The sequence below is a fragment of the Vespa velutina genome, chromosome 2 (assembly GCF_912470025.1).
Source record: "Vespa velutina chromosome 2, iVesVel2.1, whole genome shotgun sequence".
NCBI classification, from domain to species: domain Eukaryota; kingdom Metazoa; phylum Arthropoda; class Insecta; order Hymenoptera; family Vespidae; genus Vespa; species Vespa velutina.
The window spans coordinates 3710810-3716809 of record NC_062189.1 but is presented as its reverse complement, the minus strand read 5'-3'; the positions used below and the strand labels follow the sequence as shown (position 1 = coordinate 3716809).

General features: G+C 32.3%; 1 protein-coding gene across 7 annotated transcripts in view; it reads left to right on the top strand.

Moving 5' to 3' along the window:
* The window catches only part of LOC124957614 (neurogenic protein mastermind-like), a 171954-nt gene extending 169735 nt beyond the window's left edge, over positions 1 to 2219 (top strand). For all 7 annotated transcript variants that reach the window (XM_047514655.1, XM_047514654.1, XM_047514656.1 and 4 more), the window contains one exon: positions 1 to 2219. This exon is cut by the window's left edge and continues 3082 nt beyond it. The gene's annotated coding sequence lies outside the window, so the exon portion shown is untranslated.
* The last annotated feature ends 3781 nt before the right edge of the window (positions 2220 to 6000 follow it).

Here is a 6000-nt window from a genome sequence, read left to right as displayed (position 1 = left end):
GAGAGAGAGAGAGAGAGAGAGAGAGAGAGAGAGAGAGAGAGAGAGAGAGAGAGAGAGAAGGAAGAAAGAAAGAAGAAAATGACGAAACGAAAATGACGAAGAGATACGTGTTCTTTGATTGAAACTAATAATTACATACATATTATATTAATCTATAGAAATTGAGAACAATAATGATACGAGGAAACGAAATAACAAAAGGTTAACGAGAAAAAAGAAAAAAAAAAAAAAAAAGAAAAAAAGGAAACAAAAAAAAAGACGTGTTGCGTGTAAAATAAAATATTGACTTGTTTTTCCTTCTGCATTTCACGATCCTCGTGAAAGTGAAAATAAGATGTAAAAACGATTTGATTTCAAATGAGAACGAGGAAAAGTAAGGGAAAGAAAGAAGGGGAGTAAGGGCAAGAGAAAGAGAGAGAGAAAGAGAGAGAGAAAAAGAGAATGAGAGAGAGAAAAAGAGAGAGAGAGAGAGAGAGAGAGAGAGAGAGTGAGAGTGAGAGTGAGAAAGGTAGAAGTATTAGGGACCAACGTTAAAAAAAAAATCGTGTATGTGGTGCTGATTATCGCGATGGAATCTTTGTCGTTCGCATTTTTTCTTTCTTCTTTTTCTTCTAATTTTTTTTTTCCCCCTATCTTTTTCTTTTTATCAATGATATGACGAACGATTTAAAGAGAAAGAAATATCCGACAATAAGTATATCGATCGGTATAATAAGCGATGATCAGTCGCTACATTTTTACGACCGATTCTTTGAGCGATATGTAATATCTTCGAAAGTGAGAAAGAGAGAGAGAGAGAGAGAGAGAGAGAGAGAGAGAGAGAGAGAGAGAGAGAGATAAATAGATTGAGAGAATGAGAGAGCGAGAGAGAAAGAGAGAGAGAGAGAGAGAGAGAAAAAAAGGATTTGCAATTTCGATGGTTCTCCAAACGAATCTTGGTACGAAGCTATGTAATTATTTATAATATTTATAATTTTATATAATACGGGCATAGTCGCATTAGTGATAAATTCCATGTTGAATTTCAAAACTGTTATTAATAATAAAAAAGGGTTGAGTTCCTACGTATTTCCACTTTTACTTGGACTTTGAAAGAGGTCCATTTTCGACCGCTTCTTTGCGAATAAAGAAGCGACATTTCCGCTTGTACATTCGCAATCAGCATCGAAACGATTGCAAGGTGAAATTTCTCGCCGTTTTTAATTATAGCTTCGTCGTTTTCGAATGAACCGAACGATTAGAAATCCCGTTAGACAAAATGAACATCTCCTTTAATGCAATAATAGAAATTTCGAATCTCTCTGTTCGAACTTCCTTCTTCTTCTTCTTCTTCTTATTCTTCTTCTTCTTCTTCTTCTTCTTCTTCTTCATCATCATCATCATCATCAACATCAACATCAACATCAGCATTAACATCATCATTTTCTTCTTCTTCTTCTCCTTTTCCTTCTCCTTCTAATTCTTCTCTTCTTCTTCTTCTTCTTCTTCTTCTTCTTCTTCTTCTTCTTCTTCTTTTTCGTAGATCGAATCACTCTCGAGAGATCATTCTTCCATGGATCTAATTATTTCAAAAAGCGAACGATCGTTTTTGATCGCATCTTCCAAAGAATTAAAACGAAAGAAAAAAAATTAAGCAGGAAGCAGCAGTTACGTGTGGTATTATCGATCGTCTTCGCGTTCTTATCTTTAGAATCGAGAAAGGAATAGGGATATATAACCGGAATAAAATGATCATTGCTAATTAGGTAGATTCACCTTTTGCGCTTTTATTTTATTTGATTTTTTTTCTTTTTCTTTTTTTTTTCTTTTCTTTTCTTTTTTTTTTTTAATCCGTCGTAAATGTCCGAAGATTTTGTATTTTGTAAGGGTAAAGGAAGATCCATTGGTTTTTTTTCCTTTTCTTTTTTTTTTTTTTGTTTTTGTTTTCTTTTTCTTTTTTTAACCGATCCACCCGTATGTCTTGGTTTGTACGATGAGTCGACACTAGGTCGAATAACCGAGCTAACGTCGGTCCGGGGGTGAGGAGGGTGCCGAAGAAGGAGGAGGATCGATATCACGGCAGGGGAGACACCAGACTGAAAATAAGAGGGAGAGTAGGAACCGGCGATGAGGGATAAGGATTAGCATGAAACCGTTGCGCCTCTTAAGAAAAAAAAAAAAAAAAAAAAAAAAAAAAAAAAGAAAAGAAAATAAAAGGAAAGAAAAAAACAAGAGGGTTACTACTACTCGCTAAATTTCACTTTCGTCATCGTCATATCGTCGGATCCTCCTCGCGAAGAAAGATCTCTTTCTCATATCCCTCGAATTCCCTCCTTTTCTACATTTTTAAGAATAATCTTTTTATACGCAAGGACGAAGGACGGACGAAATCGTAAAATAAAGAAAATAGAAAAGAAAGAAAGAGGAAAAAAAAGAAATTAAGAAAAAAAGAAAAAGGAAGGCGCCATCCTAATTATATTTAAAAAAAAAAAAAAAAAAAAAAGAAAGAAAGAAAGAAAGAAAGAAATAATCAAAAATCCCTATAGAATACTCTTAACCCCGGGATTTGTTTCTCATATATTACATTATCAAAAATATAATACGAGATTTATTGATAGGACGAAGGTAAAAAAATCTCACTCGTGAGATCCCTAACGATCCTCCTTTAATTGTTTATAAGGTACCAGCGTAATCGTATATACCTCATCCTTGGCCCCGTTTCTATCGTCGAACGTTATCGTTCCAATCGTCTTTCTTACGCAATTCTGCATATCCGTTTCACTGCGTGAAACAAACGACGGCTCTCTCTTCGGCCTGACGACATTCGCGTTATTCCGAAACGTTGTTTCTCGTTCCTCGAGAATACGAATATCGAAATACGCAAATACGAGAACGGTCCATTGGCCGATATCGACGTCACAAATAACCAACAATGTACTTTGATATATGCATATATGTATATACGCAATGTACTCGTACAACGTAACGCCTTCGTCGATTATCGATCCATTCTTTCACGATGCGCAGTCGGTAGGTTTGCCTTTTGCAAGACACCGACGTTATACAACGTGTGTATATGTCCTCCTAACGATTTAACACATCCATCCTTCGATTTATATCGATTTATCATTATCAATAACGATAACTACAAGGATAATTTTAAAAGCTTTAATAAGATCTCCCACTTAATCATTATGACAATTACTTTTGTCGTATCATCTTCGTTTCGTAGAAATTCAATTTTCTTACTTATTTTCGTTTCTTTTTTTTCTTTTTTTTTTTTTTTGTTTTTTTTTGTTTTGCCTTTGTATTTTCTTTCCTTTCCTGCTTCCCTTTTTTATCTTTTTTTCTTTTTTTCTTCTTCTTTTTTTTTTTTCTTTTGTTTTTCGTCTTTTTAATAAAACTTGATACAAATTATCAATCAATCGTCGTACGTAATTTCGTTGCTTTCGATTATCTTTTTAATGGGGGATAAGTATAACCAAAAAAAAAAAAAAAAAAATAATGAAAGAATATCAAGAATATCGGCCAACGTAATAGAAGTTGTGTCTTTTATTCGTGTCTCTTTCGAAGGAGCAACGACGTTTCATCACTCTCAACCATTCCCGTGACCTCTCTTGAGAAGCTGAAAAAAAACGAAAGGAGAGTCGAAAGAATATATCGGACCAAAATTATACCATATAAATCCATCGCGTCTAAAAAAAAAAAAAAAACAAAACAAAAAAAAAACAAAAAAACAAAAAAACAAAAAAAGAGATAATGAAACAAAAGGTAAAGATATCGTAGATGGACAATCCGAATAAAACGATATGCTATCTACATATTATATGAGACATTATCGCTCGTATAAGAAAATTAAAAAGAAAAAAAAAAGAAAAGAAAAGAAAAAAAAAGTGAAAAAAAAAAAATAACCAATAAGAAAAAGCAAAGCTGCTTTTTTTTTTCTTTTTCTTAAAAATATAATACCCGCTCGGGGTGTCACGCGCTCTCGCACCTTTCGACGTTTCGCGTCGATGTATTCGAAAGATTGTATTTCCGCGTCTTAAAAGAAAAAAAGCAAAAAACAAAAAAAAATAATAATAAAAAGGAAAAAAAAAAAACTTTTAGGCACTTATTACTGATCGAACGACTCATTTCTACTCGGAGATAAAATATTTTTACTGCGAAAAAAATGATGTTTTTATTTCGATAAGATACAACGATACTTCGAATTAATATACACACAAACACAAACAATTACACATATATGTATATATATATTAAATACAATATATGTATGCAAAAATAATATTAATATTGACATTGATATCGAAATATATTGTATGTAATATATACCAAGTTTCGTGATTCCACTTAATGCAAAGTAGAAGAGATCCACATTTTTAATAAAATATCAATAATGTATCCAAACTTCGTGTTTCGATCCCGATTTGAAATAAAACGAAATGTAATAAAGTGAAACAGAAAAATAGATAGAATTTTTGTCGCAACGTTAATCATGCGATATGAAAGAAATACCGTTCGGCGTATTTTCGAGGGATGTTGCTTAGGTGCGAAATGTGCTTAAACGACACTTACGTTATTATTCTTAACGATTGTGATATAGCGTTAAAGCTAATGGTTAAGGATAGTTCTTTCTCGTTGGGATGGTAATATAAATATGTATATCTTTTTGCGTGTGAGGCCCCGACCAACGAAAAGAAAGAAATTTTTTCGTCGATTAAAAACCATTCTCTAATGTTTGCACGGTTAACGTCCGTCTATACAATCTCGTCGAAAATGAATAACAAGAACAAATAAATCATTTTTACGGTGCGTAAAGCTTCGCAGCGTGGGCTCACGGAGAAAAAAAAAAAAAAAAAAAAGGAAAAAAAAGGAAAAAAAAGGAAAAAAAAATAGCAAAAAGCAAAACAATCGGGTGTGGCAGTAGTAGAGAAACGTTGGAGCAAACGAGAAAAGGGCTATGTAAATAAAACAGTGTTGCGTTATTATTTATGTTGCTATCGAATAGTAGTAAAGTATTGTAATAACCAGTAATTTACAAAGAAATTGTGAAGGATTTTGGGGGGGGGGGAGAGGGAGAGAGAGAGAGAGAAAGAAAGAGAACATGTGCGTGTGTTGCGTATGGGTGTGTGAATAGGTGAAAGAATATAAAAGTATAGTAAAGAAAGAAAAAGAGAGAGAGAGAGAAAGAGAGGAATGATAAGGCAAATTGTGAAAAGGAAAAAAAGTGTAAATATGCTATAACTATATCTCCCCTGGTAATGGATAGTTTGAGTACAGTTATTTTTATTACTATTACTATTATTATTATTATTATTATTATTATTATTATTATTATTATTATTATTATATTATTATTATTATTATTATTATTATTATTATTAAAATTATATTACTTTCCCTTATTAATAATATTATTTTTATTATTATTATTATAATTATTGATATTGTCATTATTGTTGTTATCCTTCGGCCAATGATCTCAACAAAAAAAATTAAAAATTGAGCTCGGAACTTTCGGGAAGAGAAAAAGAGGAAGAAAAAGAGAGAGAGAGAGAGAGAGAGAGAGAGAGAGAGAGAGAGAGAGAGAGAGAGAGAGGGAGAGAGAGAGAGAAAATGTGGTAAATTCGATGAGCCGATTTCGATCGTATCAAAGGCCATAAAGAAGGTCAAAGATCTTTCGTTGAATCTTATTCGAACGGATTTTTCTTTTCTTTCTTTTTCTTTTCTTTTTTTAATTTCTGGCCTACGTACTCTCTAAACATGTTTATGACATATATGTAGTCCGAAAGAAATTTCCATTATGGTTCTTCGTTTTTTTTTTTTTTTTTTTTTTTTTTTTTTTTTTTTTTTCATTTTCTTAGAGTTTTCTCATTCGTGCTTTTTACAAAGGGCATTTAAAAAACGAAAGAGATGTAATATCGATGAAATTATCTTCCTCTTTCGGTCCCTTTGAATCGTGCATGTTTCTGATTTTTAGAAGAAAAAAAGAAAAAAAAAAAACGATGTAGGTACGAT